This window comes from Trachypithecus francoisi, unplaced genomic scaffold (genome assembly GCF_009764315.1).
Source record: "Trachypithecus francoisi isolate TF-2019V2 unplaced genomic scaffold, Tfra_2.0 Contig01461, whole genome shotgun sequence".
Lineage (NCBI taxonomy): Eukaryota > Metazoa > Chordata > Mammalia > Primates > Cercopithecidae > Trachypithecus > Trachypithecus francoisi.
Window position 1 is genome coordinate 13,508,525 of NW_022681433.1, and position 26,473 is coordinate 13,534,997.

At 36.1% G+C, this 26,473-nt stretch overlaps 1 protein-coding gene and 1 long non-coding RNA gene across 4 annotated transcripts in view; both read left to right on the top strand.

Moving 5' to 3' along the window:
- The window catches only part of UBL3 (ubiquitin like 3), a 77,816-nt gene that overhangs the window by 2,687 nt on the left and 48,656 nt on the right, over positions 1-26,473 (top strand). The window lies entirely within an intron of this gene.
- Positions 17,203-20,850, top strand: LOC117097872. Its single transcript, XR_004443088.1, has 2 exons — positions 17,203-17,805; positions 20,801-20,850. It is a non-coding gene; the product is annotated as an uncharacterized LOC117097872 (long non-coding RNA).

The window sequence follows — 26,473 nt, forward strand, 5'->3', positions numbered from 1 at the left end:
CCTAAAACTCGTGCGTTGTCCTTTTAGTTTTCGCTTCTCTTCTGGTGTGCACACATGAAATAGCCTCCTGCCTGGTTAAGGACGATTGGACAAGGTTTCCTCTATACCGCTCTTGAAGCTGCCGGGAGCGGTCTCTAGACAGAGCTGGGAAATGCTATTTCCCTTGTTTGATGAGTGATCTGTGGGTTCATCGCCTCGAGCAAAGATTTGCTCTCTCGAAAGCCTCCATTTTATATCATCAAGCACAGTGCAAGATAGGTTAGCCTTAAGTACCATCTATTCTCTCACGGAAGTTGGAATGAAATAGATGTGTGTTATTAAAACAGTGCCACTACTTCCTTTAGGTCCAGTGAAGAAAAGCTGTAATGTGCGTAGCATCAGTCACAGATTGAGATGATTTGGGAAATACTGTTACCAAGTCAGAGAGAGGTTTGGAGGCTGATGTTAGGATCAGAGGACTGGGAAGTAGGAGCAGGGTTTTATTAATATCTGCAATTATAAAATATAACAGTTTATCTGTTTCAGACTGTATGTTAAGGCCTTGATGATTCTGTGGTGCTTTGAGATCCTTTGATTAAAGGTGATATGCAAGGGCAAAGCAGTATTATGTAATAAACATATAATGCCCTGATGATGCTATTTCAGAGTGGGTACTAAGGTACAGCACAGTTTGATTGTTCTGAGTATTTTTTTTATGTCTTGTTTTCTGTTCAACTGGTTAGAGGTTAAGATTTTTTTCTTTGTGAAAGTCTTTTAAACGTTCATTTATTAGTTTACTTTGCATTTTTGCTTAAGAAGTCTATCATTTGCTATATGCCTAGAATTCTTAACTTTTTGAAATATAACATGACAAATATTGGTTAGAAGTTGTCGATTAAATGCTTCATAATTATTAAACTCTTCATACCATTAATTGACAATTGATTTTCGTTTACATTCATGACAGAACAATTTACCGCTCCAAACCTTGAGGAGCCCCTCTCACCACTCCCAGGGCAAAGCTAATGACATATATCCCTTGTAGCATAACTCTAAATTGATCAGGATGTGTACTGTTACAATCCGCTAAACTTGCATTTATGAATAAACACATTTTTGCTAGATGCAGTAAAATGTTAATTAAGCTTTCTCCTAGTTGACAGTATGTGCTATTTAGAAACAAATGTTACACTTTTACTTTTTGGTGGTGGTGTCATTTCTATTGAAGTCAATCTTTTATATGTTAATGGTGCTTGTCAGTTGTATAGGAAAATCCTGTTGGGGAGATGGGATGGGGTGGTGAAGTTACAACCTCTGTCATGTTTCCAATAGAGATAATTTATTCTCGAGCTACAATAATTGCTAAATCAATTGATGTTTTTGGTAAAGTCTTTATGGCCATGATTATGACTCACTTTAAAATAGATTTTTTAGCTTTGGTTTTTGTTTTGTACATAGAACTCACATTTAAAATTTATTTTTAAACATTCAATAATTTTTTGTGTTTAGCATAAGGACTCTCATTTTTAATAATCCAAATGTCAATTTTTTGGATGAGGGAGTGGCACCCCTAGTGAATGGATTTGCTGTACCCTTTAAAACATAATTTGTATTTGGTACTTTTACTACATTCTGTAATATATATGTCCTATAAATATAAATGTATTTACTTGAAATGTTGGTTTTTCTTTGCTAAGAGTGATTGAGTTTGAGCTAGATTTAATACCATCTTAGTGTAGTAACTTATTTTTGAAGAAATCTGAAAATACGTGAACAGAGTGTCATTATAATATATTGTATTTAAATGATGTATTTATTTATTTATTTTTCAGCCAAGATCATAGTTCATGATGCGGCAATATTCATTGTTTATAGTTGCAGTGTGACTTATGTTAACCACTGTAGGATTTTTGCAAGAAAATGTTCACTGCCTGTGTTAGTAATAAGACCTAAGACTGGGCAGCAGTGGTAATTTTGTTTTCTGGATTGGTAAAGTTATCAAGAAATACATTCTTGTTTTCATAAGAGTATTGTATACGACATTTAGGCTACTATTTAGAGCTTTGGACTAAAATTATACTTTATAATATCTATTATATTGAAAACTTTAAGAGAGAAATTGACAGTGTGAGAATAATGGCAGAGCAATTTTGTGATTCAGAACATTTTAGTTGATAAAACAAAGAAAAGCCCCGTATCTTTAACAACTGTTAATGTAAAAATGGTAGCAGATAACAACAATTTGTAATAGGAGTTGAATGAGATAATGACAATTCAAATTTTTTCCAGTATATTTTATGTGCTTAATGAATATTTTTGTTATAATTTTTGTTGTATCACTTCCATTCATGTAAGAATTATTGGAGCCCTCTTGTGGACAGGAAATTACTAAAATATATTTCCTTTCAAAGTGAACTTTTATCACTTTTCCAAGTTAAAGTAAAATGACATATGTTGAATATACCAGGAGAAAATGCCATGAAAGAAAAAGGTCCAGAAAATAGAAAGTTTTTAGCTTTGAGAAAAGCGTACTGAGATTTAATGCCCAAGGACTTTTTCCTCTTGACTTACAGCTCCTTTTTATTTTTCTTTCTCTTCCTGATGATTCTCATTTCAGGTTTAAGTTGAAGGGTTTTATAAAGCCAAAGGGTAGATAAGTACTGTTTCCATATATGTGTTACTTGAATAGCTTAATAAATAATATATTAAGAATTGAATGTTTCTCTAAATTTTTACTTGAATGTGTCTCATGTTTGGTATTTTGAATTAGACATTTTTATTAAGAAAACGGATGACATTGTTTCCCTCAGTTTTGAATTACTTCTTTCTACCTACCCCAGCTTGTGTCTGAAATGGTCTTTAGTTCATTTTAGGCCACAGTGATCTTTCCTTCCTATAAACCATTTTCCTTTAGTGCTTTTGACATTCCTATTACACAGGTATCAAATGTCTGTGGATATAGTATAACTTTTATTTTACCTCTGATAGTTTTTAGACATTCAGAAATTGTTGAGTGACTTCCTTGACTCACAAAGTATTACTGTCTTTGTTACTTATGGAAAAAGTAAATACTGTTCTGTAGTAATAGTGGTGTTAAATATGAAGTCTATAATGTCTGCTTTTGCTATCACTTGAAATATGAAAACTATATTTGTAGTATTAAAGCTTGAATTTATTTTAAATTAGTGGATAAAATACTGATGGTGCTATTAGTTTTCATAATATAAAACAGTAAATGTGTTTTAGGAGACTGAAGCATATACTTAGTAAATGTGCTCTTTAATTTTCTAAGTCATCTTATTCTGGGAGGGAAAAATGAAGAGTGACTGTAGAATTCATGGTAACCTGGAAACCTTGGGTAATAAGTCATTCTGAACCAGTAAATTTTCTGAATACTTGGAGGTTGAGTGTTAAAATAGCGCAATCTAACAATATTGGATTACCATTGTATTTGCTTAAATGAAATATACTGTGCATAAGTTAACTGATTTTTGGCGACTTAGAGCTATGATTTGAATAATATTGCTTGCATTTAATCAGTGTTTATTGGGTACCTGTCTGTGTAATATAGTAGTAGTATTAATAGGTATAAGCTATAACTATAATACCCTCAGCACCTAATATAGATTTGGAAGCTTTATGTGCCTTCACTAGATCAGTAATTTACAAAGTGAGGTGAAGCAAGTCGATTTTGAGAAGTAAATATGAGAACGTCTATTTGTTTATTTTATGCCCCAAAAGGGAAAAGGATTGAGCTTTTCTATTCGTACTATATGAATTGGCTGTGAGGTTTTCCTAGGTCCACCTGCATTCAGGTGGTCGCTGAGAGTGTGGTTTACTGAGGGAAGATGTGTGAATTCTGTAATGTAGATGCCAGCAACAGCATCATGAGTTTCGCAGAGTTTTTCCAGTTTTCTGTTATATAGTCCCTTTTAAAATACTTTTTAAAAGAAGAATCTATGATACTTTGTATTGAGATGGGGAACAGAGGTTTGCTGTCAAAGCATTTAAAAGAATTGTAGAACTCAAAGATTAATCACACATTTTTATTACAGAAGATGAGTATTCTATATACTGTTCTTACCCATGATGACAAGAGGCTACCACAAATAAAAATTTAGCAGATATTTTTAGGAAAACAATCCCTAAGTTGTCACGTCAAGGCAAAATCGACATTTTAAATAGTAAGTGAGAAAGTACCTGCTTTTCGAAAGAAACAAATGTTATGGAGAACATTTTGGAAGCGTGTTGAGGTATTGCCTATCTGTTGAAAATCTTCCTTACAATGAATTTTAATTGACTTTGGACCATTTATTGGAAAGCTGAACATTTTGATTTGTAAAAATATCTTATTGCAGTTAAGAAAAAGAAAATTTTAGGCCGGGCGCGGTGGCTCAAGCCTGTAATCCCAGCACTTTGGGAGGCCGAGACGGGCGGATCACGAGGTCAGGAGATCGAGACCATCCTGGCTAACACCGTGAAACCCCGTCTCTACTAAAAAGAAAATACAAAAAATTAGCCGGGCGAGATGGCGGGCGCCTGTAGTCCCAGCTACTCGGGAGGCTGAGGTGAGAGAATGGCGTAAACCCAGGAGGCGGAGCTTGCGGTGAGCTGAGATGCGGCCACTGCACTCCAGCCTGGGCGACAGAGCGAGACTCCGTCTCAACAAAAAAAAAAAAAAAAAAAAAAAAAAAAAAAAAAAAAAGAAAATTTTAATAACATTGACATCAGGTAGCTGACTTTGAATAAAAATGTTTGCGTATTTGGTGATAGAATGGAGAAGTAATATGATTTAGGAAATTAGTAAGTAACATGTTCTTCTATATAGATCTCATCTTTGTAAGATAAGTTTTTCAGCTATGACTTATGACAACTCTTAAAACCAAATGTCAAAATACATTGAACTTCACAAATGAAGAAACTAAGATTTTAAAAAATAGAGATATATTTAATAATAATGCTCACAATATGCTAATAATAGCATTTTTAGTGATTGAAAGATTAAAATGAATTAATATTTAAAATAGTTGATAGTTAAAATAGTAAAGTAAAAAGTAAAACAAAATTTTGATCTTTTAACTTCTGTTTTTAGTATGTGTTTTATACTCTATGTATGTTTATAAATGAAAACACATATACTGTGGATATGTGCCTCAAGTGTTTTATGTTTGGGATTTTCAATCAAAAAAATATAGAAGCCACTGCGTTAGATGACAAAAGATTTCTGAACATTTTAACTTCTTATGTTTGATAGTTACAAGTTTTCTGTCTCCTGCCTCGTTGAGCAGCTGTTTTTTTTTTGTGATCAGTGTGCCTACTTATTCCTAACCATTTGCAGTTGCTGGTTTTAATTTGCTATGGGTGTGGAAACCATATTTCCAAAGTTTATTAAAAATAATATGTGTTTAAAATGAACAAATGGTGTCTAAGTAGGATTTTAGGGGTTACCTCACAGTAAAGTGTATGATCTTTTATTTCATGGACTTGATCATATCTGTTTTGGTTGCTTATAATTCTCTTTTTTGGGGGGCTCATTTTCTGGCTGTTAGCTGTGTTTTGCAGATATGCAGTGTCTTGATAGTAAAGAACTGGTTCCGTGATAAAAAATAAAGTTACACTTACAACTTTACTTTGAGCTCATAGGGGAGAGAGAACTAATATTTGTTGTGTACTTGCTAATACCAGGCAGATGCTTGGCGTTTTACATTATAGCATTTAATTTAATCCTTACAGTCACCCTGGATAAATATAGTTGGTATATAAAGAAACTCTTAATACCCACCAGGTGAAGACCACCAGGAATGCATCTGTGGTGAAACAAGTTAGGTTGACTGTTTTGCAGCTAGGAAGAGCATATGCCAGATACCGCCGAGTGTCAGTAAAAGAGAACGGGAGGGCTGGGCACGGTGGCCCACGCCTGTAATCCCAGCATTTTGGGAAGCCGAGGTGGGCGGATCACTTGAGGTCAGGAGTTCGAGATCACCCAGACCAACATGATGAAACCCCCATCTGTACTAAAAATACAAAAATTAGCTGAGCATGGTGGCAGGAGCCTGTAATCACAGCTACTCCGGAGGCTGAGGCAGGAGAATCACTTGAACCCAGGAAGTGGAGGTTGCAGTGAGCAGAGGTTGCAGTGAGCTGAGATTGCGCCACTGCACTCCAGCCTGGGTGACAGAGTGAGATTCTGTCTCCAAAAAATAAAAAAGAAAAGAAAGAATGGGAGGAGTTTTCAGTAGGGTTTGGGCTGTGCTGGAAGCAGGGACTCCTGGATTGAAGGCTATTTATACATCAAGTGGAGGTGGGTTAGTAATTGGGTCTTTCAGCAGTCTTTGTTTAGGAGACAGGGTAAATGAGGGGGACTTGGAAAGTCATTGGTGAGAAAACATAATCTCTTACAGAATGGGAGTTTGTTGGTCATTTTGGAGCTGCAGTGTGACCATAGGAAAAACTTTCTACCTGTTGATCTTCTCTGTATCTTTCGGATATCACAGTCTGATTATCAACCGAGCTCATTTTTACTTTCTCACGGCCTAGGTTCAGAGAGGGTAAGGAATTCGTTTGTGATCACATAGCAAGGAAGAAGTTGAACTAAAATAGGAATTTGGGTCTGGTGGCAATAGTGATAAACGTCCCCCCCCCCCCCCCCCCCGCCCACAACCATAACCGAGCAAACATTGCTGAATCCCTCAGGCACATTATCCTAAGAATGCCTTAGGTTCCTTCCCAATACCTTGTTCCAGGGAGTCCTTGCTGATTGGTCTGAGCTAGCATGGTAGAAATGAAACCTATTTTATGAAACCTATTTTATGTATCTTTGTCATATACTATGTAACCTCTGGATTGGAATGATTTTAATTAAGGTTGCTTGTCTTACTAATTGGTGAAATTAAAGGGAGTTTCCTTTAAACTTGTTGGAACTTTGAGTCTTCTTGTGTATATATTTGTTACACAGTGGATTTTTCTTAAAAAGTACCACTTTTAGGCCGGGCGCGGTGGCTCAAGCCTGTAATCCCAGCACTTTGGGAGGCCGAGACGGGCGGATCACGAGGTCAGGAGATTGAGAACATCCTGGCTAACACGGTGAAACCCCGTCTCTACTAAAGAATACAAAAAGCTAGCCGGGCGAGGTGGCAGGCGCCTGTAGTCCCAGCTACTCGGGAGGCTGAGGCAGGAGAATGGTGTAAACCCAGGAGGCGGAGCTTGCAGTGAGCTGAGATCCGGCCATTGCACTCCAGCCTGGGCGACAGAGCGAGACTCCGTCTCAAAAAAAAAAAAAAAAAGTACCACTTTGAATGCTTTATATGTGTAACAAATAGATTGACTTGTAAAGGATTTGGTGCTTTCAGGACATTTTGTTTTTGTCTTCATACTTTTAACTGCATATATATATATATATATATATATAGAAAGAGAGAGAGATTATCTGTTGGTTGGTCAAATCAAGTAGCATTTTTGGTCTAAGTAAATATATATTTGGGCAATTTTCTGACTAGATTTTGAGAAGAAAATGTTCTTTCTGCTGAAGAAAATTGTTGAAGTTTGACATTAACATTTTTTGTTTATGTACTTAAGATGGCAATTTATTGTGTCTAGACAAAATGTTCTTATGATATGTTTTTCTTTACTTTCGTATAAAATTAGTGTTTTTCTTTGCCTTAGAAATAGTCTTGCTTTTGTATCCTGCTCTTTTCATTTAGTCATGTTAAATCAAGTTTAGCCTAAAACTACCTCCTTATATATTTTAAGCTCAGCCTATATTGAACATGTATCTATGCAAGTAAGTATAGAATTATATTATAATTTTGAACTGATTATGATAGATGTATATAAATTACTTAGCTAATTCCATATTCATGAGCATTTAGAAGTTATTACAAACAATGACATAGTGGATATTCTGAAGCATTTCTCTGTGCCTTGTCTGATTATTACCTTAGGACAAAACTCTTAGTAATGTAGTTGCTCTGTCAAAAGATATGTGTTAGTTTTGGGACGGGTGGGAAAGAGAAGGATATATATTTCCTAATTTTAAAGCATCCTGGAATTTCTGGATAAACCTAGCTTTTAATTATACATTAGTCAAATGGTATATGCTAGATAATACTTCATTTATAATTTTTTTTTGTTCACGAAAAACATTGGCTAGCAATTTAAATTTCTTGTAAAGTATTTGACAGATTTAGGTATCAAGGTTATGCTGACGTCATAAAATGAGTTGGGAAATGCTTTTTAATTCTCTGGAAGAATTTGTGAGGATTGATTTTATTTCATCCACAAGTGTTTGAAATAATTCACTGGTGAAGCCATCTGGAATTTTCTTGTGAAGATTATTGATTCTATTTCTTCAGTACATAAAAAGCTATTCCTATTTTCTGTTTCTTTGTCAGTTTTGACAAGTTTTGCTTTTCAAGGGATTTGTCCATTTTGTCTGGATTTTCCAGTTCAGCTTAAGGTTTTTGTGTGTGTGTGTGCATATTCTTTTATAATTGTTTTGATATTTGTAGTATCTATGATCTCTCCTTTTCAAAATCTGCTTATTGGCAGTTTGGGTCTCTTTGTACTCAGTCTTTTCAGGGTCCATTTTCAAATTGAATGTTGTTTTTAAGTTTTTACTGATTTCTGCCTTTACTTTTATTTCTTCTGCTTAAAAATGTTAATTTTCTGTACTTTTAAAAGGTTTTTGAGATGGGTACCGCAGTCATTAATTTTCAGCTTATTTATTTATTTTTTAAAATCTTTTTTTTTTTTTTGTGACAGAGTCTTGCTGTGTCGCCCAGGCTGGAGTGCAGTGGCGCGATCTCCGCTCACTGCAAGCTCCGCCCTCTGGGTTAACGCTGTTCTCCTGCCTCAGCCTCCCGAGTAGGTGGGACTACAGGTGCCCACCACCACGCCTGGCTAATTTTTTGCATTTTTAATAGAGACGGGGTTTCACCGTATTAGCCAGGATGGTCTCTATCTTCTGTCCCCGTGGTCCGCCCACCTCGGCCTCCCAAAGTGCTGGGATTATAGGCGTGAACCACTGTGCCCAGCCTATTTTTAAAAATCTTTTTAAGAGATGGGGGTCTCACTGTGTTGCCCAAGCTGGTTTCTGAACTCCTGCATTCAGCTAACTGCTCCTTCCTCCTCAGCCTCCCAAGTAGCTGGGAATGCAGATGTGCAGACCACTGTGCCTGGCTCCTTTGTGGGTTTTCTTGGAATACTTTTCGAATTTAAAAAATGTATATGAAATTCCCTCTAAATGCAACTTAGATGGATCTTACTAGTTTGATGTATATTTTTTTATTATCATTCAATAAAGCATATTTTAAATTTTCCCTTGTGCTCTCAGCATTTGGGGATTTTCTAGCTATATTTTTGTTATTGATACCTAGTTTGGTATCTGTTGTGGTCTGGAATCATTCTGTGATTTCACTTGTGGGTGATTTGTTGACACTTGCTTTATGGTCAGTTTTAGAAAATTGAGGCCAGTGCGCCATAGACAGCCATTAAGTTTATTAATCATGTTCAATCTGTTGTATCACTACTGAATTTTTTTTTGTCTTTTTTAAATCACTCAATTGAGAAACTTGTGTTAAAATTGCCACATATGTAAGGATTTGTCTGTATGTTTTTAGTTCTCTCAAATTGTGCCTCGTATAACATTCTTTTTTTTTCTGTCCATTTCCTTTAAGTCTTTCTTTGTCTTTGTACATAAGATGAATCTCTTTAAGCATCATATATAGTTGAGTTTTTGCTTTTTTACTAAGTTTGATAATCTCTGTTTTACCTTTAATGTAATTACTGTAGCACATTATTTGGGTTTAAATTTACAATTTTGCAATTTGTATTTTGCTTCCATCATCAGTCCTTTAGAACTTCCCCTTCCATTTCTTATTTTCTTTTGGATTAATCAAATAGTTTCCCATATGCCTTTCTCTTAGCTTCTCTGTTATAGATTCTTTTACTATCTTTACTGGTTAGTCTAGAGATTACAATGTACATCTTTAACTTTTTTGTCTATCATAAATTTTTGCCTTTGCCAGTTCAGGGTAATGGAATGGCCTTTTAATTTAATTCCATTTGCCCCTCTTCCAGTCTTTGCTTTGTTTTCAACCCCAAAGATGTCATTATTATTATTGTTGAAATAATAACAACAGTGGTAATAAAATGTCGTTGTTAAAATAATCATTATTCATTTCACTTTGTCCTCAAATTTACCGTTCTGAAAGTCTTCATTTCTTTTTTTTGGATTGTATGTGCATCTGGGTAATTATCCTTTTCAAGGAAATTTTAGTGCACGTCTTCTGGTAATGAATTCTGTTTTTGTTTGCCTGAAAATGTGTTCATTTTACCTCACTTTTAAAGGGTCCCTACTTCATGCACCTTCAAGATGTTCTTTTATCATCACCTGGCTGCCACTGTTTATGTCAACTCAGGCTTTTAATTGTATTGTTATTCCTTTGAAGTTAATGTGTTTTCCTTTGGCTGTTTTAAAGATTATATCTTGTCTTTGGTTTTCACCAATTTTACTATTGATGTTCTCTTTTGTAGCTTTTTTTTTTTTTTTTTTTTTTTTGGTAGTCTACATAAAGCTTGTAGAGTATCTTGAGGTCCTGAGTCAATCTTTGGCTTACTATATTTTGTCGTTTGGGAATTAGCTAAATTTATTTATTTATTTTTTTGAGACAGAGTCTTACTGGTGTGCAGTGGCATGATTTCAGCTCCCTGCAACCTCCGCCTCCTGGGTTCAAGTGATTCTAGTTCCTCAGTCTCCCTAGAAGCTGGGATTATAGGCGCATATCACCACGCCTGGCCAATTTTTGTATTTTTCGTAGAGATGGGGTTTTGCCATGTTGGACAGGCTGGTCTCAAACTCCTGGCCTCAAGTGATCTACCCACCTCAGCCTCCCAAAGTGTTGGGATTACAGGCATGATTACAAAGTGTTGGGATTACAGTCACCTGGCCCAGGAATTAGCTAATATTCTTTAAGTATTATTTCTATTCTATTGTCTTCTTTCCTTATGGGACTACAGTTACATGTATGTTAGGTCATGTCACAGTTTCCATTCTTTTTTCCCCCTTCTCGTAAGCCTAGAGATTTTCTAGCCACCTATTTTCATGTTCACTTATATTTTCACTGTCCAATATCCAGTTATTTCCAATTACTGAGTTTTTAATTTTAGTTTTTGTATTTTTTATCCTAAAATTTACATAGATTCAAATCTTATGTTTTCATCTGTTTTCTTGAGTATATTAACTATTGTTGCAAAATTCCTGTCTGATGACTGTCATATCTAGATTGCCTGTGAGCCTGTTTCTGTTGTTTTGTTTTTGATCATTCAATCCTTTTTCCTTGGGTGCCTGGCAATGTTTTATTAACATAGTGATGAAAAATTATAGAGAATCTGAATTATGGTTATCTTTCTGCATATAGGATTTAATATCCTCTGGTGAGTAGTTAGAAAAACATTGATTACTTTGATTCATAAGTGACTGATATGACACGAGCCTGAATTCAGGACAGTCAGGAAATTCTGATAGCCTCATTGTTGGTGCACTACTGGTATATAGCCCTTAGCTAAAGTCTCGGTTGAAGGTTTGGCATATTTGCCAAGATACCTCTTCCTTGGCAAGTCCCGAATTTCAAGTATCATGAGGCTGATGAAAGCTTTTTTTAAAAACCTCTTTTCAACATCTTTTTGTTGGGATTTCCTGAATTTCAGTCCATGCTGTTTATCATTCAGCACATTCCTGGAGAGGAAAAGTTGAACAGAATATTGGGCTCCTTTCTTTGAGGTTCCTTTTTATTTTCCTGAGATCCTGAATTCCTGGCTCCTTGGTGGTGCAACATCCACTTTTTGTGTCTTCCCAGCCCAGTGAGACTCATACAAGTTCTGGGATGCTGCTTTCTGCTTGGCCTTTTGCTCTGTGCTGGTAATTGGCAAATACCTGAAGGGGGAATTGAAGTGAGATCTTCAAAGTGTTTCCCTTGTCTAAGGAATCTTGGCTTCTCAAGTCCTGACTGTTGGTTGTTCTCCGGAAACCTTCACATAGCTGGGGATTTAGGGGCATTTTATATAACCTTTACAGTTGTTTTCCATGGGAAATTTGGTCTGATATTGCTGTTCTCTCATAGATAACCTAATTGCCTTTTCTTTTCGTACCCTGGTTTTATTTTTTTATTTATTTTATTTATTTTTTATTTATTTACTTATTTTTGCTGTTTTGTGCTGTAGAATCAGCAGTCCTCTATCTCTTCTATTCTTCTAGTTGCTAAGAACAGCTAAAACTAATTACTGTGTTACTTACCATGGCACCATCAGCCAAGCAGTTGCTTAAGTCAGACATCTCTTGGAGCCATCCTTGATTTGTCTCTTTTCCTCATTCTTTATGTTCAGTCACTTTCAAAGTATATCTAGAATCCATTTACTTTTCTTCATCTCCATGCTACCAACATAGTTCAAGCACCCTCTCTCTCCTGGGCTATTGAATTAATCTTGGAACTAATCCTTCTACTTTCATTCACATTCCCTGTAGTACCTTTTCCAAAAATACCTTGAGTGTTTTCCATTGAAGAATAAATTTCCATAGAATAAAATTACAAATCCTTACCTTGGGCCTTCAGGGTCCTGCATGATCTAGCTCCTGCCTAACATGATTATCTCATCTCATTTGATTTACTATGCTTTAATTATATTGGCTCCCTTTCAGTTCCTCAAACATGCCTACAAGCCCTGTCCCACAGCAGGGCTGTCTTTTCCTAGGATATTCATCAATAAGACCACATCTAACTCTGCCGCCAGGCTGGAGTGCAGTAGCGCGATCTCGACTCACTGCATCCTCTGCCTCCCAGGTGCAAGTGATTCTCCTGCCTCAGCCTCCTGAGTAGCTGGGACTACAGGCGTGCACCACCATGCCCAGCTAATTTTTGTATTTTTTAGTAGAGATGGGGTTTCACCATGTTGGCCAGGATGGTCTTGATTTCTTGACCTCATGATCCACCTGCCTGGGCCTCCCAAAGTGATGGGATTAGAGGTGTGAGCCACTGCACCCGGCCTGGATATTCATCGGTATACTTCTGTACCCACTCTGCATCACTGAGTCTTTGCTTAGCATACTCATCAGTATACTTCTCTACCCTCTCTGCATCTGCATGGGTAGTTTTTCTTTCTTCAGAGAAACTTTTCCTGACATCTAAAGTTTGAGAGCCCTTACTCTCTTGGTTTCTGTTGCAAGACCATATTGATTTCTTCTGGAGCACGTATCACACTTTGTAATTCAGTTATTTGTCCTCACCAGTAGGCCATAGATTCCAGGAGGGTGGATGTATATATATTTTATTTGCTGCCATAACCAGTACTTAGTATAGGGCCTTTTGTATAGTAGATTTTTCATAAATGTTTGTGGATTAAAGGAGTAAAATGATTGCTTACAGACACTGTGCCAAGCTTATTACTTGGAACAAATTTAATCCGTCAGAAAACTCTCAAAACAATCCTATCAGGTAGGTAGGTGCTACTGTTAACTTCATTTCATTGATAGAGAAAGTGAAGCTTTAGTAATGTTTGATTATTTTCCTGAAGCCAGCTAGCTAGGTAGCCTTTTTTGTGTTCTTGGATTTTTAAATTTTGTAACTTTTTGACCATTCTTCACTTTGTCATATCCTCTTTACTGTGTATATATATATATATATTTTTTTTTTTTTTTTTTTTTTTTTGAGACGGAGTCTCGCTCTGTCGCCCAGGCTGGAGTGCAGTGGCGCGATCTCGGCTCACTGCAAGCTCCGCCTCCTGGGTTCATGCCATTCTCCTGCCTCAGCCTCCTGAGTAGCTGGGACTACAGGCACCCGCTACTGCGCCCGGCTAATTTTTTGTATTTTTAGTAGAGACGGGGTTTCACCGTGGTCTCGATCTCCTGACCTTGTGATCTGCCCGCCTCAGCCTCCCAAAGTACTGGGATTACAGGCGTGAGCCACCACGCCTGGCCCTCTTTACTATATTTTAAAGCCAATGGTTATGGTTATACTAATACTCTGATACTTTAACCTCAGCTTCTTGCCTTTGCTTAACATTTAATTTTTAACATTTTAAATCAGCATGTAATTTAATAATTTAAATGTGAATTTTAACATTTATTTATCATTAAGCCAAAATGTCAGAAAATAAATTTGAAAGTTGAATGGAAGTTTTGAGAAAGCATTAACTGAAGTTTAGTGTCTTTAATAGGACTTAAGTACTTTAAGTGGTGGATTTGCTATGTGGCTATCAAGTATTGTGATTTTTCGAGCTATAAAATCTTTCTCATTACTTTGTGACTGTAAAGAGAAAGACTGTATTATAATTATATATATTTGAATATATTATGTCATACATGAAGAAAACATTTTTGAGCCTTTTATATTTAAAGAACTATTTAATTATCCATATTTTTTCATTTAACATCCAAAAAGATCAACAGAATTTTCATGGTAGGTATCATTTTTATGCTTACTTACTAGTCTACATGTAATCATTCTGTTCTTTTTATTTCTTTTTTTTTTTTTCTCGAGATGGAGTCTTGCTCTGTCACCCAGTCTGGAGTGCAGTGTGGCGTGATCTCAACTCACTGCAACCTCTCGGGTTCTCCTGCCTCAGCCTCCCAAGTAGCTGGGATTACGGACACATGCCACCCATGCCCGGCTAATTTTTGTATTCTTAGTAGAGATGGGGTTTCACCATGTTGGCCAGGCTGGTCTCGAACTCTTGACATCGTGATCTGCCCGCCTCGGCCTCCCAAAGTGCTGAGATTACAGGTGTGAGCCACTGCGTTATTTATTCAGACAGTCAATAAGTATTTGTTGAGTACTTCCTATGTGTCAGACGCTCTTTTAGGTGCTGGTGTATAGTGGTGAATGAAGCAAACAAATCCTTCTCCTGATAGAGCTTACATTTAAATGGTAAAGATACAGACATTGAACAAAATAAGTGAAGTATATTGTATATTAGATGGTGGTAAGTATTAACAAAAAGCAGTAAAGGGGTTGGGAGTGCTAAGAGTATGTCTGTATTCAGTTTTAAATAGTGGGATCAGGGAAGGGCTCACAGAGATGTTGACATTTATGCAAGAGTCTAAAGGAGGTGGGGAACAAGCCATGCATCTCTCTTGGGGAATTGTATTCTAGGCAGAGGGAATATTCCTCGTTGGAGTCTTTGTTCTTTTTAAATTTCTCAGTGTGTCTTCTGCCATTTCCTCACATTTTTATGTTTCTTGTGGTATTTGTTTCCTGTCCTGTGTGATCTAAGTGATCTCATTATTTTCCTCACTAATTTGGGCAGCAAACATTTTTGGGTGCCAGTGTCCTAGATAGATCCTGTCAATAGAGCCAATCATTTTTCTCTAATGTGTTTTAAATCAATTTTCTCTTTTATCTCCACTACTTTGTAACCCGATCTCCATCCAGACATCTTTTTACTTTAGTTATCCACTACTGTCCACCTTCCACTGTTTTCCCAGATTTGTCTATGGAAAATACAGATCTCAGTGTCTGACTGACTATACTACCTACTAATGGCTGGCTATCACTCACATGCTAATCCAGGCCAACCTTCTTACCATGACAGCATTAAGTTTCTTCTCTTGGCAGTTGGGCCGCAGTCCAGCCTCATCTCCTGTTGGCCCCTTGTATGTACCCTGTGTTGGAGTTGTATGAACCCCTGCTTGTTCATAATCTTTCGTTTAACTCCTGTGCTGTTCTCTCATCCTTGCAGAGCCTTCCCTTTCTGCTTAAAGTGGACCTTGACTTCTCTTTATCTTGCTCCATTTGCACCTGAGACTTTTCCTCAACTGCAGTGCTGATTCCTTGGTAATATTTTATAACTTTGTCAGGCAGCTAGACACTGTAAGTATAGAACATGCTGGGACCTCCAAATTAAAAATGACGGTTGGTACAAAGCTGACTTCTAGGAGGGACCAAGGGAAAGTAGCCAGAGTGGCAGGATAGCTTCTTCCTTCAGGGATTGCCCGCAATGTAAAGCGTAGACTCCAAAGGAACAGTGCTAGCTTAAATCCTATGCAGGCATCAGTATTTCTGGTTCTCATGGCCCGGGGATTTCTAGGTAGTAGTGAGTCTCAGCATTATTTGTCGTAAAGTCATACTACTAGATGAACAAGGCTAAGTCTACAGAGAAGGTAAATTATAGAAGTTAGGTAAAAGGATTGGAATCCTAGCTAATTGGTCTGAAATTCAGAGCTAGGCCACAGAATTAGTTGCTCTTTCATAATTTTCATTACCTATACTCTAATAACTGTAAGTATTTTTGTGTGTTTCTCCCACTAAACAGGCTACGTACTCTTTGAGGGCGGAAAGAGGCCTTACCTTTCTAAACCCCTGTAACTAGCACAGTACCTACTAAATAAGGAAAACTCAATGAATGTTGAATTAGCACTGCAGGTGTCTGATAGAACTTTGCACAATCATGGAAATGTTCTTTATTGTGTTATCTAATAAGGTAGCCACTTGCTGGCCTACATGTGTCTATTGAGCACTTTCATCATGGCTAGTGTTTACGGAGTGAATTTTTACTTATGTTTAATTTTAATGAAAATATCTATGTGTGTCTAGTGGCTACTGTTATTGGAGTGCATGTGTATGGTTTATATGATTAATTCTTTCAGTGGACTAAAAAGATCTTTGACTGTTTTTGGTTTGTTTGTTTGTTTGTTTGTTTTTGGCTTGTATGCCAAGTGGTCCCAGATTGCTAAGCTTTTCGTTTGACTTTTTGTGATTTTTCAGTTTTCTTCTTCTCAATGTCAGCGTTTTTTTTTTTCTATCATTAAATAAGCTGTCATCAGCCTTTCTTTCAACTTTTCTGATTTTAGTCAATTCTCATATAGAAAGACATATAATCAAGCTAGTAGAATTGTCTTTCTTTTTTTTTTTTTTTTGAGACGGAGTTTCGCTCTTGTTGCCCAGGCTGGAGTGCAATGGCGCAATCCCAGCTCACCACAACCTCTGTCTCCTGGGTTCAAGCAATTCTCCTGTCTCAGCCTCCTGAGTAGCTGGGATTACAGGCATGTGCCACCACCCTGGCTAATTTTGTATTTTTAGTAGAGATGGGGTTTCTCCATGTTGGTCAGGGTGGTCTTGAACTCCCAACTTTAGGTGATCCACCTGCCTCAGCCTCCCAAAGTGCTGGGATTACAGGTGTGAGCCACCGCACCCGGCAGGAATTATCTTTTTTAAAACTTATATAACTTATAATTACCTGAAAAGCACACCAAAAATATCACAGGTGCAAAAGGGAGGTTTTCCAGAATAGGCACATCAGATTATGACAAAGATAGGAACAGTGGTCTAGCCACTCACTCTGTTTGAAAACATAGTATATATGTGGTCACATATTAGATGATTCATTTAAGCTAGAAGAGTAACTTTCCCAAATTGACCATTCTTGTCTTAACATTTTAAGAACATATTTTAATTAAAAATAATAGGAGTAATTTCTTATAAATTTATAATTGATGTGACTTTTAATAACATAAAAACAATATTTTTAAAAAATTAACTTTTCAGAAGGAAAGCTAATTATCATTATGGAGCGTCAACTAGGTTAATGTGGTTGCCGCTCAGTTATCCTCCATAGTAAAGTAATGACATGTATTCCTTCTGTGATTTCTCAGTGTACTTGACCAGTGGTTCCTAAAGAGAAGCATTTATGTGGCTTGTCCCATTTTGTCCTTTCTTGGCCATACTCTATTTATTTTTATCTGTCTGCACTTAAAAAATCTACATTTGTGGCCAGGTGCTGTGGCTCACACCCGTAATCCCAGCCCTGTGGGAGGCCGAGGTGGGCAGATCACCTGAGGTCAGGAGTTCGAGACCAGCCTGACAAACGTGGAGAAACCCATCTCTTCTAAAAATACAAAATTAGCCAGGCGTGGTGGCGCATGCCTGTAACCCCAGCTACTTGGGAGGCTGAGGCAGGAGAATCGCTTGAACCCGGGAGGCGGAGGTTGCAGTGAGCCGAGATCACGCCATTGCACTCCAGCCTGGGCAACAAGAGTGAAACTCCGTCTCAAAAAAAAAAAAAAAACCTGAATTTACTGTTTTGTTTATTTTTTCTTCCATTCTAATTTTGTAACTAATTAGAAAAGCAATAAGATTATTGTAAAACTTGTAAAATAGAAAACATTTTAAGGAAAATAGTGCCATTTATAAAATTCTTCTTCTTACATATAAATACTATTAATGTTTTTTCTCTCTGCATTCCAGATTTTTTTATGTGTGTGCGTGTTTGTGTGTGTGTGTGTGTGTATACAGTTGATAATTCATTTTAAAATGTTCTAATTTGGGGAGGTCTTAAAGATCCAGTTTAATTAAGTGTCCTTTTATGTGCCCTTTTGTGTAGGCAATTTACACTCACTCGAAAGAAAACCTTTAGTTCTTTGAGTTTTTCCGTAGGATAAAACAGGCTTCTTTTTAACAAATCGTAGCTGTACCGTATTTCCTTTTTAAAATGCAATCTTTGGCCAGGTGTGGTGGTTCGTGCCTGTAATCCCACCTACTGGTGAGTCTGAGATGGGATGATCACTTGAGCCCAGTAGTTTGAGACTGCAGTGAGCTGTGATTGCGCTACTGCACTCCACCTCAGGTGATTCTATAGAGTAATATGGTTGTACCAGTGACTAGAAACACTTTTCTAATTTTAATCCTATAATTTCACTAAGATCAAAGCAAATTAAAACCCACCTAAACCAGACTATTTCAGTAGAATCAAAAGGAGCAAAGGTTTGAGTTTATATTTGAGATTTGTGGAATGCTTATTTTAAAGTCTTTGAGATCTCACAAAAGGACTGTTTTGTTTTTAACTGTTCCCTCCTTCAGTCAGTACTTTATCCTATTGCTAGATTTGTAAATACATATATGGTATCTATATACATCTCTATAGTACACAAGACCTTTAAAAAGACTCTTTAGATTTTAATTATGTTTTATTTACTCCCCCTTTCACCAGCTAAAAGTAAATGAAGTAAAATCAAATATCTAAATGTGTGATTTACAAAATTTACATACATTTATCTTTTCAGAAATCACGTTTGCATAAAGTTCATTAACTGAGTTCAATGTCTGCTAATTTATAAGATACTTTCCCTGCCTTAAATAGTCAACCAAGGCAGCATATTCCAGTGGTGGTATTGTTAATTATATCAGAATTAAGAACATCAACACTTTCTCAAAAGTACTGAATGAGAGCAAGTTTCTAGATCTTCGAATTCAAGTAATTTAATTTAACAAAGAGCTTTAGGACTAGTTGCAGTCACCTAGCAGTTACTCATAAAATTGTTTTTAATTTCATCTGAGTTCCTTGAGAGCCACTGTGTTGAAGATTCTGTTTGGGGGATTTATGTGCAGTCAGATAATTCATATTTTGTATTTCTGTACAAAATCAATAGAACAAGACAAAAGCAAACTTATAGAAAATTAGTAAAAAAAATTTTGTATGGTCTCGTACTAGAGAATATAAAGCAAATGAAAGGTTTTTATTGGCTAAAAACTAAACTTTGCTACCTGTGGTATATGTTTGTAATGAACAAATGATACACGTACAAAGTGTTAGAAAGCTCAGCCAAAGAAGTTAGTATGTTCTTTTGGAAATGAGAATGTCTTCATGTTCCAGTGACATTTAGTATCTGGAATGCAGTAGCACCCTGATCTTACTTTAGAGATTTTAAAGTTAGATCTACCAATAAATGGCTGCAAAAGGTATTACATCTGGCTTCCTGAGCACTTTGATTAGTTACCCAAGAGTTGTGATTACTATGACATGACATAGTACAGCTATAAAAAATAAAGACAATTTTAAGTTTTGTCCTGGTGTGTATACCTAGCTTTCGTATGTTACAAGAAAGGTATTTTCTTTGTGATGAGTTTAGTGTAATAAATCAAACACATATATAACCTATAAGTAATAGGTTTACAAAGTATAAATATATTGAAACACTGCTCAGATTTCATAGTCTTTTTTTAAACAAAGTTCTTTTGGTACTTAAGTCAGTAAGCCTTCTTCTTCTTTGCATTATTTTTTAATAGTGAAATACCAGTTGCTGGCGTGTATCGAGTGCCCAGGTGGGCACTATTCTATGCTTCACACATGTTAACTCAGTAAAATTTCCCTACAATGGTGTTAGGTAGGTATTATTATTATCACCATTTTACAGATAAGGAAGCTGAAACATGAAGATTTTAAAGCAGTTTTTTGGTAACTGGTGGAGCCCTGGCATTCAAATCCTGGCATTCTGTTTCCAGAGCCTATTGTGTGACCGCCTATTATTCCCAGAATTCTGGGAAGGCATACATTGCTATTAAATACTATATACATTAGAAATAAGGCAGTTCATTTTATATATGCATGTGGTAAGATTATAGAACAAAAAGACAACAGTCGTTTAACAAATAATTGCTAAACAGTCATTTAGCAGATAAGCTGAAGGGTTGACTTCAGTAACTTTAGTATGTAGTTATGTTTACTGTTTTTCTCATGGTTGGAACCTAATATGTTGATTTAAGCAATGTCTGTAGTTAATTCATTAGAATGAAAGGACAGAAATATAGTGGATGATGACTCAAGGGAGAAAAAAGCTTGATATAACAGTTTTTAAATGTTTAATAGTATTTCAAATATAGGAACCATGAGTGAAAAATAAACTCTAGGATCGCAAGGAATCTGGGGAGTATCCTAAACTTAGAGTTCATTCTGTGTTACTGTAAAAAGTCTGAGGACCTCAGGCTGGGTGTGGGCCTGAGGGCTCACGCCTGTAATCTCAGCACTTTGGGAGGCTGAGGCAGACTGATCACCGGAGGTCAGGAGTTCAAGACCAGACTGGCCAACATGGTGAAACCCCATCTCTACAAAAATGCAAAAAGTAGCCAGGCATGATGGCACATGCCTGTTGTCCCAGATACTCGGGAGGCTGAGGCAGGAGAATCACTTGAACCTGGAAGGCAGAGGTTGCAATGAGCCGAGATCAAGCCACCGAACTCCAGCTTGGGTGACAGAGTGAGACTGTCTCAAAACAAATGTCTGAGGACCTCTTAGTGGGATTTTCATTTCTGATACATCTCTCTTTTCAAGATCACTCGCATCCTAGTATTACTAAGGACTTAATTAGAGAAGCTTCTTTCCAGAAAAGAAAGGAAAAACCATGTGTTGGAATAAGTTAAGAGACATTGTTAGGCTTATTCGAACACCATAAATCATCCTATATGGTTTATTTGTAGAACCTTTTACGTTTTTGAAATGGTTGACATTTTATCCTTGCAGTTGTCTATAGAAAAGTTTGGGGGGTAGGGAGGGGGGAAAAAGGATTATTGTTCTTGAATTATCTCCTGTGATAGAGGTCTCAGGTCTTGAAATCAGCCCTTTGACATTAATGAATCTTGCTCATGAATTCTTGGGAGTGGGGGCAGTGGTGTGGTCCTTGGGTTCTTTCTAAATTGTTTTTCTCCAACTTGGAAATAAGGTTCTCTTCTGACTTTTCCCTTTTTTTAAAAAAGTGATGTCTTTTCTAGTAGAAGAAATTTTACTTTTGAAAAATGCTCATAAAAAGAAATCTACATAATTTGCGGTATCCTAGTATTTTAATTCATTATTATAAGTAAGCAGTAATTATATAGGTTCGATTACAGAAAGCGTAACTGCTTTATTATATTAAATCTTCCAGTCCTGTGATTGGTAGGTTAATTTTTTTCCAGGTTTATAGAAGTACCATTGTAACAACCTCCTGAGTTTATGAACTTGGCCAAATGTTATATTCACAGGTAACTGTTTCTTTTGAACTCTGAGCATCTTTCTTTATCCCAGCATTTCTGATATGGATAGCCTTGATGCGGTTAAGGGTAAATGCAACAAAATCACCTTACTTGGCTCTTTCCCTTTCTTTTTACACTTCATAGTTCTCCTTTTCTGTCCCAAAGCTAAACATGGGGTTTAATTCTCTCAGACTATAAAGCATTTAGAGAGTCACTTAGGTGGGATTTTCTAAGCACTTTTATTTTAACTTTCATGAAAAATTTCAAACATACAGAAGTAGAGAGAATATTATAATAAAACTTCCATGTATCCATATTTCACCTTCAACAGCTGTCACCTCATAGACAGTAGTGTTTTATCTGTATTTATATTTGCCCTACTTGCTCCTTCTCAATTATTTTGAATCAAATTCCACGTCATTCGTAAGTATTCCCAGATATATAATATAGATAGTGATTATTTTTAAAACAACCATAATACTCTTATCACGCCTTAAAAATTAGCAGCAATTACCTAATATTATCAAACCACACAGATATAAAGTATGTAAAGATGCTATCTTTTAGCAATTGAAGGCATTGAAAAATTAACATTTCAGAATGTGATTCGTGTTAAAGTGGTTTTTGTCTTGTGAATGTTGAGAAGGGGAGAACATGTGGGAAAGGTCTTTAAATTCTGAGACAGTATTCTTAGAGTACTGGGTTTTTCAGTCTTAAACTAAAATGAACTAAGTCTCAATTTGCTATCAAAATATACAAGCTATTATACATTGGCCACTAAGGTGAAGTGCAAGCACACTTGTCATATGCATATTATGTGAAGTCAGAACTTTAAAAATAAGGAAACAAACACTTTTTTGAAAGGCTGGAAAAACTGCCTTAACATTTAAAAATAGTTCTTAGAGAAAAATTTGTCAGGTGATTGGCCTTAATTTGAGAAATTATTAGTTTTCATCTTCTTTTTTATTGGAAGGAAAAGGAAGAAAATAGTTATTTGTGTATTTCTGATCAAGTGACCTAAACAGTTTTCTTTTTCCTTTGCTCTATAAAAGATTAGTAGTTTAAATAATTGATGTTAAGTGTCTCTGAATTCCTGTGGTTTGAAGGCTTTGCACATATTAACTTTCTCTTCCTGACTGAAAAGGATGTGTGTGATAGTATCTTTTTTCCTTAATTAGTCTAAATTTAGATTTCTTGATCATGAATTAGAAAGCCTGTGAGTGTATGTGAACATTAGGGTATGACTGTTTTCTTATTTTTAGCTACTTTTGCTGCTGAACTTCCTTTTTTCACTGCTTGATGCAGTTAAGGGTAAATGCAGAGCTGATACTGCTGTAATGCAGCTTCTAGGCCAGAACATTTGCATATAATATGTTCTATACCAGGAACTTGAAATGGGGACTAAATGTAATTTGTGAATGAAGCACATTAATTTGCTAAACTAGCAGCTATGTCAGATTTTAAAAATAACTTTTTGCTGTCAGTTCAGGCTAGCACAAGTTATTTTCTGTAACTCAAATGAATAAAAAGCAAAAGTTTAAAACATTCTCTGGATCAAATGTAATTTTGAATTCCTGGCTTACAGAGAAAGCACTTGTTTATGTCTGGTTGCCGTTTACTCAGCTCCCTGCTCTCCCATCTGTCAGAATGCTGACCCAGTTTGGAATTAGAGTAGGGATTTACCACACGCACAAGTTTATACATGCGTGCACACATGTACATGTGAATTTGTACCTAAGAATTTCACTTAACAAATTGGATTTCAGCATTGATCTTCTGCTGAATGGAATTTTAAAAAAATTATCTATGATTATTTTCTGCTTTTAGAGTTGGATTACAGATTACATTGAAAAAAACAGAAAACTTCCAGAAACCCTCTCCTTTCTAATACATTTCAGCTATTTTGCTTATGGTCTCTTTCCTGTTCCTCCCCTGACCCATTCTTATTTCCATCACCTCAGCCAGCTTTATCATCATAACCCTGTACCCCTCCCCTATCAAGTAGAGCGGGGACTAAGCAGTGATTAAAACATTGGAGCAAACCTGAGTGGCTTAATTCATTTTAAAAATTAGAAGGTTCTCCTGCCCATTTATCCATCAGATAAGAGGCAAAATAAACAGAAAAGCTTAGCTTTAGTTATTACAGTTTATGTTTTCATCTTAAAAGTGTAGCATACCAAGCTGTGGTAACTGTAGACTTCCCCAAATGGCATTCAGATTCTAAACTAGAAAATGCTCTTATTTATTTACTCCAGAATAAATAAAATGTCACAGACAAGAAGTTAATGTATTTACCTCCTAAAATGACTTTAAAGATTGAGGTGGTTTAGTATTTAGTACTGAAACTTGGAATCAAACAGTTCTCGGTACAAAATGTCCAGGAGTAATGAGGAAACAGCATGGCAGCACTGCCATGGTTTTTGTCTTTGGGGGATTGTTGTATGCAGGCAGGATAACTTTTACGTCTCACATCTTGAATCAAGAGGTAACCCTAATTTACCTAGCAGTTAGGTATAACAGCAGTCTGCTCCCTAGTGTTTATCCAAGGAAAATGAAATAGCAAATGTCTCCAAGCAATAAAAATATTACACAGATTCTTATAACCAAATTTATAAACTTTACTCCTAGAAGATTTTCAGAGTTCAACATTGTTCCTTTTTTTTTTTTTTTTTTTTTTTGAGACAGGGTCTTGCTCTGTCACCCAGCCTGGAGTGCAGTGGCACAAACACAGCTTACTGCAGCCATGGACTCGGGCTCAAGCAATCCTCCTACCTCAGTAGTTGGGGCCACAGGCATGTGCTACCATGCCCAACACTTTATTTATTTATTTATTTGTTTGTTTATTTATTTATTTGGTAGATACAAAATCTCACCATGTTGCCCAGACTGGTCTCATACTCTTGGGCTTATTCGATCCTCCTACCTCATCCTCCCAAAGTGCTGGGATTACAGGCATGAACCAGTGTGCCCAGCTCATTTACTTTTATTTTAGACACGTGTGGTATTATTTTAGGTAAACACTTTAAAACTGATTATTTCAGCACATAGCAAGAGGTTTGCTTTAGATAGTGAAAACAGTCAGCTTCTATGGTAAAAATTCCTTATTGTTATTTAGTTCTCAAAGTAGACTCCCTAAACTCTGTGGTTACATTCCATAATTTAGTCAGTTTCTTCAATACCATATTGCTTTAATTGAGAAGGGAGTCTACACAAAGTAAAGTAATAATACTAATTATTCAATAATAAAATTATAATATGTTTACAGAGTGCTTTTTGCTTTTCAGTTAAAATACTTTCATTCATATTGTCTTATTAAAAAATAGATTATTTCTTCTTAGTCAGATCCAGGTGACGGTGGGGTAAAAAAAATCCTTCAAAGCTGACAGAATTCCTAGCATAGCATTCTGAAGTTTAGTGGAAAATAGCCCTGAGCACCTACCTAATATGTCCTAAAAGCATCGTTGTGTGATAAATGATATTTATGATGACTCCATGCAGAGACTGGTTATTTGATAGATACTGAAAGGTGCTAAACTTACCTACATCAGAAATGTATAGATTATTCAGCTGTTCACAAAGAGAGCTCCCAAAGATAGAGCTAACATAGACTTGTATGAGTTCAGTTCCTTCATAGCAGTAGTTATCTAGACATCTTTCATTGAGTGCTTTTCTTTTTGAATTGGCATCTGTTTAATCACTTTGTGAATGACATAGGTATAGAAACCCACTTGTCTGGTAACTTTTAGGTAGATTTTTAGGCAATTCAGAAAGCACACTGAGAATTTCCATAAAATGAAGCACACTGAGAATTTCCATAAAATGACAGTAACATCGCCTGAAGTTTTATTTTATGGTTCTGGGTTGGAAAGATAGTACATATTTGGGAACAAAGTGGCATTCAGAAGAGCAACAATAAAATGGGGTTTTGTTTGTTTAGTTTAGCTGTGGGTTGTACATATTCCTTGGCTTCTAGATCTCACAAATTGATTTGTTCAGGAAGTTAACACATTTCTAACTTGGATAAAATAATTTTAATGTTAATATCTTTGATCTATGGTAGGTGGGTAATTCATGGTCATTTCCCAAAGTATGCATTTATCATTTTTTGGTATCCAGACTAGAGGATCTCAGAAGTTTGAAGCTCATTTATTATAAGAGATATTTCCCCCCATACACACCCATTTCCCACTCATCTAACTCGTTCTATTTGAAATCTCAGCTGAGTCTTTTTCTCTGGGATGCTGTTTCAGACCCTTGTAAATCTGTATTGGTGCTCACTCTTTGTGCCCCAGTGACACAGGATTTCTGTTATAGTACACACTGGATTGACATTTCAGTTGCTACCATGTTTTGCCCAGAGTTAGGACAATTCACAGGGGTTGGGAACTAATAGTTGTGAACTAACACAGTAATAATAATCTTTAAATATTTGCCCAACATATATTTAATGGAAGAGGAATAAACGGATTTTCTTTTTATAACATTTCTATATGGAAACGAATACCTACTAATTCATTTTCTACTGGATAATGCAGGGTCAGTTTTCTAAAAATAATTAGACAAAACATTTCTGAAAGTTTGATAGTTTTAATCCCTTAGTTTTTATTGCATGATTTTTCTGAATCAGACAGCTTCTAAAAGGCTTTTAAAATTACATAGTAAAATTTAATTAATTCTGGTAAAAATATATTGTTCAGTTTTGGAACTTCAGCTGACTGCAACCA